We start from the raw sequence: 10,690 nt of genomic DNA, 5'->3' as shown, positions 1-10,690 counted from the left end.
CTACGCACGTGTAGAGAGGAAGGTCCGACCCAACTTTACTTTTATTCGTAATTCAGTAGACCGAATCAATAACCGCGCAATAATCACGGCCTCAAGTATTGATTTTAAATATGTATGTATGGTTTTCTGTTAAACTCTCACAAGCAATGTTACACATCGAACTTCTACCGAAACTTGGTTCTGCAGTTATTGACCTGTGTAATGGGTTTGATATTCTCTCCGGGTTTAATTAGCCGTAGTGTTTATTATAACGGTAATTTATGTTAAAGAAACATGAAATCAGATCCCAGTCTTTCAATATTATTAGCTAAAAGCTGACTCCAAATATGGCAGTACGACAAATGGATATTGACAATCATCGTCAACCGTTGCTGCGATGTTTCCGCATCTGACCTGATGACGCCAGGAAAAAATTCAAAATGACTGTCAATGTCTTAAACATGCGTATTATTTCATATTGAAAACAAATTTAAAGTATATTTGAAACAATATCTGTATTATCACATTCGCGTTCTCTATCTTCCTTAACATGTAAAAACACAGCCTGTCAGTAGCAGCTCGGTTCGTATTATTACATCGTCAGTACATATTTCATATGGAACGAATGCATAAACAGTATTGCCGGTTGGATTTGTCTGTGATCTCCTCGGATCAAACAATCGTTATCAAGCATTTGAAAGGATTGAGTTCTGCATGTGCATTTTCCACAGATTAAATTACTTTTTTAGGAGAGTTACAGATAAATACACCACTCACGTGTAGGGTATCATGGAGAGAGGGTGTAGTGTCGTGAAGGAATGGTTAAAACACTGACGCAACAACAAGACTCAAAACAAGGCAGTGGAGCCAGAGAGTGCTACAGTGTGTACTTTTAATGTCACACAACAAAGGTATAAGATCGTAACTGTGTTGGAACTATCTCCGTGTCATAGATCACGCGAGAGTTTGTGTTGGAACTGTCTCAGTGTCACAGATCACGCGAGAGTTTGTGTTGGAACTGTCTCAGTACAAAAGATCACGTGAGAGTTTGTGTTGGAAATGTCTCAGTGTGAAAGATTACGCGAGAGTTTGTGTTGAGACACAGAAAGATTGTGCATGAACAGTCTCGGAACTATCAAATACACGAGAGTTCATCCAATCAAATCACTAGAGGTCTGTCAAGGCCGGCAACATAAGGATATTTCATGATTTTACAGCCTGATCCTAGAACTCCTATCTTGAACAAAATGTCACGTTCTCCAGAACTACCCACAAGATTGTAATGTAAGATACCAACCCTTTATATACAGTTTGTTTGCTGATAAAACTTTATGAATAATATCGAGATCGTGAATAATACAGATATATATTACAATTATAAAACCTCGTTTGTTTGTCGATGTTTCACTCCATGTTTATTTTATTTATAAGTAATCTATGTATATATCGAGATGTGTTAATAAACATCCAATGATCGTGTCACGTTTTAATTTTCATCACGATTTGTATACAAACATAATTAATACATATCTATAATTGGAATTTTTTGTAAAGTACAATTCATGTTAAGATATCATGTATCCTAAGCCAGCACAACACATACATTCTAGCAATGTTAAAACACAAAACAGTAAAGCGTTGAGCACTATAAGGTAAAACGTTGAACACTATGAGGTAACGTGTTCTCAGCCAGCACAAGTATTAAAACGTGAAACAGTAAAACGTTCAAAATTATACGGCAAAAGGTGAAACACTACAAACGTGAAACATTACAAGGTAAAACGTGAAACACTACCAGGTAAAACGTGAAACACTTCATGGTAAACGTGAAACACTACATGTTAAAACGTGAAACACTACATGGTAAAACGCAAAACACTACAAGGTAAAACGCAAAACACTATAAGCTAAAACGTGAAACACAACAAGCTAAAACGTGAAACATTACAAGGTAAAACGTGAAACACTACAAGGTAAAACGTGAAACATTACAAGGTAAAACGTGAAACACTACATGGTAAAACGTGAAACATTACAAGGTAAAACGTGAAAAAACGCGAAACACTACAAGGTAAAGCGCAAAACACTATAAGCTAAAACGTGAAACATTACAAGCTAAAACGTGAAACATTACAAGGTAAAATGTGAAACATTACAAGGTAAAACATGCAACACTACAAGGTAAAACGTGAAACACTACCAGGTAAAACGTGAAACATTACAAGGTAAAACGTGAAACACTACAAGGTAAAACGTGAAACACTACAATGTAACATATGCCATAAGCTAGCACGATACAGCAACATGGATGTGATATACGTGAAACCCAGTTACATGAGAACGATATTTCATTCACTGAATATACGTAGTAGATGGATGGCGTGCCATTCTTACCAGACCGAGGCATGATTATTTGTATAAATTGTACTGATACTATCAATATATACCTACCCAAACTGTATCACTCTGTACGATGACACATAGATAGGTCACACAAATCGTTTTTATGTTTGTAATGCTAACAAAATTTGACTTTCTTGTGTTGTGACGAAGTTCGTTAGCTTTCACACAAAAATCCTTAGGAGCGAGCTATATCTTGTTATATATATCAGTGTAAACCTATTTACAAACAACTTTAGGGTAGTATTTTGGAAGTATGTAAAATTCAAATGATCTTAAATATATAATGATAGTATCAAGACAGATATCCCGACAATCCCGTAAATCAATATTACCTGACTGGAGTAATCTTGTTATCCGAACTGTTATAATCCTACAAACAGAAACGTATAATTCTCCAGGACATATATGGCTATTTGTGACTTCTTAAACAGTTATATGTTTATTAATGGAATTCTGTAATAATTACAGTAAATAAAGAGTAATATCCATGTATTCCGAAACTGATACCGGGCAGAGACTAATGACGCATAATATGTTTATTTGCATTTTCCAACCTGAACTTATAACCTCTTAATCAAACGTTCAACTAATTAGGAATCATAACATGATATTACCCTGTGATGTTGAAAGAATGCGATAATGGCGTTTACGTCCGGTCAATCAACAACACTGGTTTAGGATGTCAGACTGATCACGAGACATTGTTTAGGATGTCAGACAACTGACCACGAGACAGTGTTTAGGATGTCAGACAACTGACCACGAGACATTGTTTAGGATGTCAGACAACTGACCACGAGAGATTGTTTAGGATGTCAGACAACTGACCACGAGAGATTGTTTAGGATGTCAGACAACTGACCACGAGACAGTGTTTAGGATGTCAGATAACTGACCACGAGAGATTGTTTAGGATGTCAGACAACTGACCACGAGAGATTGTTTAGGATGTCAGACAACTGACCACGAGGCATTGTTTAGGATGTCAGATAACTGACCACGAGAGATTGTTTAGGATGTCAGACAACTGACCACGAGAGATTGTTTAGGATGTCAGACAACTGACCACGAGACAGTGTTTAGGATATCAGATTGACCACGAGACATTGTGTAGGATGTCAGAATACTGACCACGAGACATTGTGTAGGATGTCAGAATATTGACCACGAGACATTGTGTAGGATGTCAGACAACTGACCACGAGACATTGTATAGAATGTCAGACAACTGACCACGAGACATTGTTTAGGATGTCAGTATACTGACCACGGGAGATTGTTTAGAATGTCAGACAACTGACCACGAGACAATGTTTAGGATGTCAGACTGACCACGAGAGATTGCTTAGAACGTCAGACAACAGACCACTATACATTGCTTAGGATGTCAGACTGACCACGAGAGATTGCTTAGGATGTCAGACTGACCACGATACATTGCTTAGGATGTCAGACTGACCACGAGACATTGTTTAGAACGTCAGACAACTGACCATTAGACATTGCTTTGGATGTCAGACTGACCACGAGAGATTGTTTACGATGTCAGAATACTGACCACGATGTATTATTTAGGATGTCAGACTACCGATCACGAGCGATACCGACAATATTACCTACATAGTAATACAGTAAACTTATTTTTGTCCTCTACAGAACATCATCCATGATCAGTCCTGACTATTCTTTATTTCTAAAAGCCTGGTAAAATGAAGTCCAGCAAAACCAATGATATGTAAGACATATGTATACAACACGATGCAATACATATTGAAGTGATAAACAAGACAAAAAAAACCCAAACAAACAAACAAATTAACAAAAACGAAAAACAACTATTTTGAACAAAATGTGAACCACATGACGAAAATATGAAACAATATATGCTTTGTATTTTAGGTGTAATTAACTTCATAAACAACATGATTATGACATTCTATTACTTACGTCATACACCTGATCTAGTTTGTTTTCCTTCACCACACATACAGAGAAATCCATAGATTTTACTGCATCGTCTAATTAGCATATCTATCAGACGTACAGACCTTTGGAATATCAGTATCATCCGGGTTTTTTACATTGATACTAGACATTGCTGTTGGTGGAATCTATTCTGGGTTCTTGCAACGTCAATATAAAATTCAAATGCGTTCCCTAGTCACAAGGGCCAAGGTTGTATGGATCTTGTGACACGTAGACTATATCCGTCGATATACCTAGCAGTGGAAATAGACTTTAAGTACAATTAAAGGTGTATTGGGTGGGGGAAGAATTAGATCTGTATTAATCACCAATGAGGCACTAGTTGTGATACATTGTATGTTTATTTGACCCCTTCAGGGAGAGCAAATATTTCAACACGTAATTACAAGGTACGGAAAAGAAGGGTCAAGAGAAATGAAATGACCACTCGACCAGTCTATCAAATGTTGGACTGTAAGTAGGCCAACGTAAACCCAATGATCTGATAGGAAATACGACATATAGGGTCATTACTGCACGGGTCTCTGGGGAACACTTCTATACGGGTCGACAGTGATCCGACACAGATTGTATTACAGTTACTTACAGGTCGGCGTTTATCAGGCGCAACGTATGTATTGATACAGAAACAGAATTACCCAAAGCTACACAGATGTATACGGTTTATGATGAAATAGAAAGCTGATACGGAACATGTTAAAATGACATTATATAATTACTACTGAATCATCCTGAATATTTGAAACGCATCCCCTGTCTTATAGCTTACATTACAATACCAATTGAGATCGATGTTTACACTAGGTGTAAATAACATCACTTAAATCTCAACTGAAACGTCAAGGATTTCTTCCCGACAAACTTGGTTCTTAATGTTCACATTGATTGGAAAACAGGACATTAATGAGTATATAAGTAGATAGACAATATCCAGGTTTCAAACAGATAGATGAATGACAAACTGCTGTCGTCGTAATGCTGTGTTAACTAAGTCTTACCGTCTTCACTTGTTTAAATGGCTTCTTGAATTTTTGAACAAAAGATACTGAAGGAAATCAGACAACTGCATTATCCAGAGAGAGAATGTGACATGTGTCTGTAAAGTTAGTGAAAATGATGTGCAATTTTACGTATTTTTTCGAATTGGTGATAAAACAATTGAGCGAAAACTGATTGATTTCTGTGGTGTACAATTACATTTCATTGCCAGTAGACATGTTCCCTATCATAGTGATGTTACAAGTTTTCATGTCATCGATAATACAGAACGACGTTTTCATCGTCTGCCAATATCGTATTTGAACATTACTATTTAAAAAAAGAAATACCTGCTGTGAAAATTTAATGAACATTAAATATGTTCCAATTGATTGTAAATTTTGAGACAAGAATAACGAATGGATTGGTTGAACATGTGCAAAATGATACCGATTTTATAGCGTTTTACATATGTAACATACATTAGAGCCCCACGTTTCCATGTCTACCGACAACAACAGAGCCGGTATCAATATTGTAAGGCCTTAGTCCAGCGACACGTTATGATAGTGAGGTGATGGCGTTCCAGAACCCACGATATGCATCATCATACCTCTCTAATAATCATGCCGGTTGCTGGTGTTGGGACATTCTAGTGTTCATATATATCATTCACAAAGGTCCTTATCGGCGGGATTTGCCAATTGCAAACTGGGTCTCGCGAAAGTAGGTACCACACGTCATTTTTTGTAGATATGCTAAGTAAATCACGTAGATAATATTAACTGTATTTGAGAAAAATAAGCATTTGTTTATTACCGGTGTGGTGTAATTCTGTCTAGACAAACTATTTTAGGATTTATGAGTTTCAAGATGAGCAAGATATCTTGCGAGATAGAGGGCAAAAGTTTAAGTATACACATCCGTTGTAATGGGTATATCTGTAAGACTAATTACTGTGTCATACTAAAGGATCGCCAGGCGACAGTTAGCTTTTTACTGTCGTGTTTATCGTTACACTTTTACAAATGACTGATACCCTTCAGGATAAATGGCACCGCTGTCTTTCAAAGGAGACAAAACGAAAAAAACAACGAATGAGAGCGAAGTTCTATGACACCTGATAATAAATTTCGTTGAAGTTTATCTTATATAACGATTAGTTTGGGAGAAAACAAGATGGCGTACAAGGTTTCTTTTATCGATTTACGTGATAGGACTAAGTATGAATTGTCGCTCAGATAATGGTCACCTTCATCCCGATGGTCAGATCTTCGGACTTGGTTAAGAGATCAACTCAAACTTTAAGCTGAAAAACCAATTTCAATGGAAACATATTGAAACATGTTTGTGTAAACAACAGGTTTACCTAAATAATGATAGAAATAGATAGAATGGTAGACAATTACAGGATATTAGGATTCCTCTCATCTGAATAAGTTCTTATAAATTAGACAAGTTGATGGACTTCTATCAAAAAAGCGAAACCCGCAGACAGGCCAACAACATTGTCGTCTGTTGGCTTCATTGTGATAATTCCACTCGATTTCCGGAATATGTCACTGACGTCACACAAACGTCACGACTCTGACAAGGGAAGAGGATATCAAATCTGATCCGTTGTATTAAGGACAGTCTTGACTGGAAGGTTTTCGGACCGTATCGCTTGACCAGATTGGTCAGTGTAACAATCTAGTCTGGCCGGAGCACACTTGTCTTGATAATCACGATATCTACAGTAATGAAAACATGACGTTATTGATGCGCCGAAAAGTGACAGGAAAATTCCCTAATGCGACCCACTTTTTCTCCGGTGTACCTGATCGGGAATAATACTGCAGTGATGGCCCATTCAGAAGACCAAATTGGCTAGCCCTACACTTCTACACGTGATTAATGTCACCCGGTAATGAAAAATGACCCATATTGATGTGCCAGAATTGATCGGGAAGACACAATTATGTGTGAACGTTACCCGAAATATTACCCATTCCCGTATGATGTTTTATAATAGAAAGTTGACACTATCTGACCGTCTCTCTTATCATTGATGGAGGACTTATCTTCTTTCTTATTCTAACTCAGGAATCATTACACGTTTGACGTCATGCAGATTTAAAAATAGAAGACGATAGAATTTTGAAATAGGATACTGGTTTCAGTCAAGATTGCCCTGTGCTATTGTATCACTGACTACATGATAGCTTGACAACAGTAAAGGTTGTATCTGTGATGTAAATGTACATACTTACACTATCCAAGTAGGTGTTAAAGCTTCATTCCTATCTAATCTCCCCTTGTTACGATCATACACATGTACATATATATGTAGTTGAGTGAAAATAGTTCATGTGAAATTGGTTTGTGTGAAAATCTCGTGGTTTTGATTTTGTGTACTTGTTTGAATATATTGTGTACTTGTTTGAATATTTTGTGTACTTGTTTGGATATTTTGTGTACTTGTTTGGATATTTTGTGTACTTATTGGAATATTTTGTGTACTTGTTGGAATATTTTGTGTACTTATTGGAATATTTTGTGGATATATTGTGTACTTGTTTGAATATTTTGTGTTCTTGTTTAAATATTTTGTGTACTTATTGGAATATTTTGTGAATATTTTGTGTACTTGTTGGAATATATTGTGTACTTGTTTGAATATTTTGTGTTCTTGTTTAAATATTTTGTGTACTTATTGGAATATTTTGTGTACTTGTTGGAATATTTTGTGTACTTATTGGAATATTTTGTGTACTTATTGGAATATTTTGTGTACATAATATTTTGTGTACTTTGTGTACATATAATATTTTGTGTACTTGTTGGAATATTTTGTGTACTTATTGGAATATTTTGTGTACTTATTGGAATATTTTGTGTACATATTGGAATATTTTGTGTACTTGTTTGAATATTTTGTGTACTTATTGGAATATTTTGTGAATATTTTGTGTACTTGTTTGGATATTTTGTGTACTTATTGGAATATTTTGTGTACTTATTGGAATATTTTCTTTACTTATATTTTGTAATCATCAATCCACTGATTATGGTAGTTTTATTTTATATCTTCGTAAATCGTAACCATTAGGAAAGTTTATCTTCATGTAACGTCCCTACCGGATGTTGAATTAGAGAATACCGGTTATTGTATATAGATATACAAATGTATGTGGTTAAAGTCGGTGTCACGTTACATTTTCCAAATCAATTATATGTTAAAGAGCAGTAACGATATAGGTGAAAAAATACCGAAATTTCAATAACTACATCGAACTTTAATTAAAATAGATATAAAAGAAACTAGATCTCTCATTTCCCTTAGTTCCATGAAACGAGAATTCGAGATGGAAATTCTCTTGTTTTAATTACATTGCCAATAAACTACTCTATCGTTTGAAACATTTTCCTCCACATAAAGTGCAGAGTTCGATAATTCTCCTATATACAATTTGGTGAAACAATATAACAAGTCTTATACCTTACAACAAATCATTCGCGACGAACAGATAAACGTTCTAATTTAAATTTAAGACTAATACCCAAAATGTTTAGTTTTATCCATCGTTACGCCCATATCAAAGTGACATTTATTTTCTCGCTCAATGTATGTGGAAGTATCTACCAAATGCTTTGTTCCATACCAGAAATCCAGTACTGCCCTGATATTAGTTAATGTAGTAAACGCACGGTCCTGAACCAATAATGAGACATGCCGCGGATTCCGTTTGTTTCAGGGAATGTTTATTCTGAGCCAATAACTACCAGCGCCATGCTGAAGACTATCAATTACAGCATCAGTTTACAGTGCTAATGAGTTGGTCATACATATCATCACCAACAGACCAAGATAAACAACACACTATCCTGCTTTGTGGTATTGTTGGTGTGCTTTATACCTGATGGAAGTTCCACAGAACTCAGGAACAAGTATAAGGCTATTTCATTAAAGTCTGGTTGTACAGCTCTGAAATACACAATTACATAAATTGGTTTGTAGATAACACCTATCGGACGTTAATTAAGGTTCATTATGTCTTGAATAACACTTTCGTTTCTTTCGTCTTTTTGCGGCGCTAGCTATCCGACTTTGTTTGAAGATGCTATGGTGTTTGAAAGATGCATTAAAATGTCATTTGTGATCCCGAATGGCAATATTAGATGTTGATTTGTTGGAAGTTACCTTTAAATGACTGATGCATTGTTAGAACTAATTGCTTTTTCCGTCTGATAAAAACAGTATTCATTGTTCTTTAAGATGTGCAGAAAAAAAGACATGCTGTTATGCGTTCTCTGGTGTAAACAATTTTCGAACAGTCCACTTTCGTTTCCGAAGCTACGAAGTCATTCTGACAAACAACTAAGACGTTGTTGATGATTACAAAATGCTTTATGATAATAACAAAACGGGTGGTGAGAAATCACCTCATTACTCTGTTCTTTGTTATTGTACGTAACAAGTCTGCGGTCTCCGTGTGATTTATGAACTTACAATTATCATTAGCGCTATTTAGATATATCAGTTACCAAATTATGATTTATGTACATCAGTTAACCACACCAGAAACACAATTAATAATACTTTCTCTTGTGTATGTCTGAAAGAATGTAAAAATATGCACACATTGTAAATACTACATACAGACTAGGGCTGATTGTTCATCGCCTGAGCAGTTTGATACAACGACACATGTGTTTTGACGAAAAAACCAAGCACAGGTTTATAAAGTTTTGAATTAGTTCCTCAGCGGGATAGATATAAACCTTTAATTCGCCTCACATCTAAACTATATTTCTAAATTCTCCAGTGTATCCGTTTTGATTCTACTGGTTTTACTATTTGATAAAGGAATCCTATGTACCCAGTTCACGTGATGTTTATCACTTATACCGAGATGTACCAAACTCGCTCTGTATTAATGGTGGAACACATTGACTTATACCAGATAGGGAATTTGATTTGATATCAGTGTTGTCTTTGAAGCGAAGTAAACAGGCGTCGTTTGAACGAAAAGTGAAAGATGAACCAATTAAATATGAAGGACAATTTACGTACTGTCGGCAATAGATTTTTAACTGGGAAAAACATCAACTATGCTTTGCGTTAATGTAATTTAAGTGCATTATCGAACATAGTTTTATCGTTTTTCATTATGAAATATATTTCAAAGCATGGCTTTTACCGTCACTGAAAATTACATCTACGAAAAAAAAAAAAAAAAAAATTCAAAGAAACACAGACACAGCTGGGAGCATAATTTTCGCCTTAACACATTTTCATTGAATTTCATTGCCTCAGTAGTAACATCTTATGCCTCATAGTATCCTGTAACAAAGACTATTC

This window comes from Ylistrum balloti, unplaced genomic scaffold (assembly GCF_031769215.1).
Source record: "Ylistrum balloti isolate Yb309-2 unplaced genomic scaffold, AGI_CSIRO_Ybal_v1 Utg371194, whole genome shotgun sequence".
Taxonomy (NCBI): Eukaryota; Metazoa; Mollusca; class Bivalvia; order Pectinida; family Pectinidae; genus Ylistrum; species Ylistrum balloti.
The sequence above is the reverse complement of the archived record's forward strand: the minus strand, read 5'-3'. Positions refer to the sequence as shown.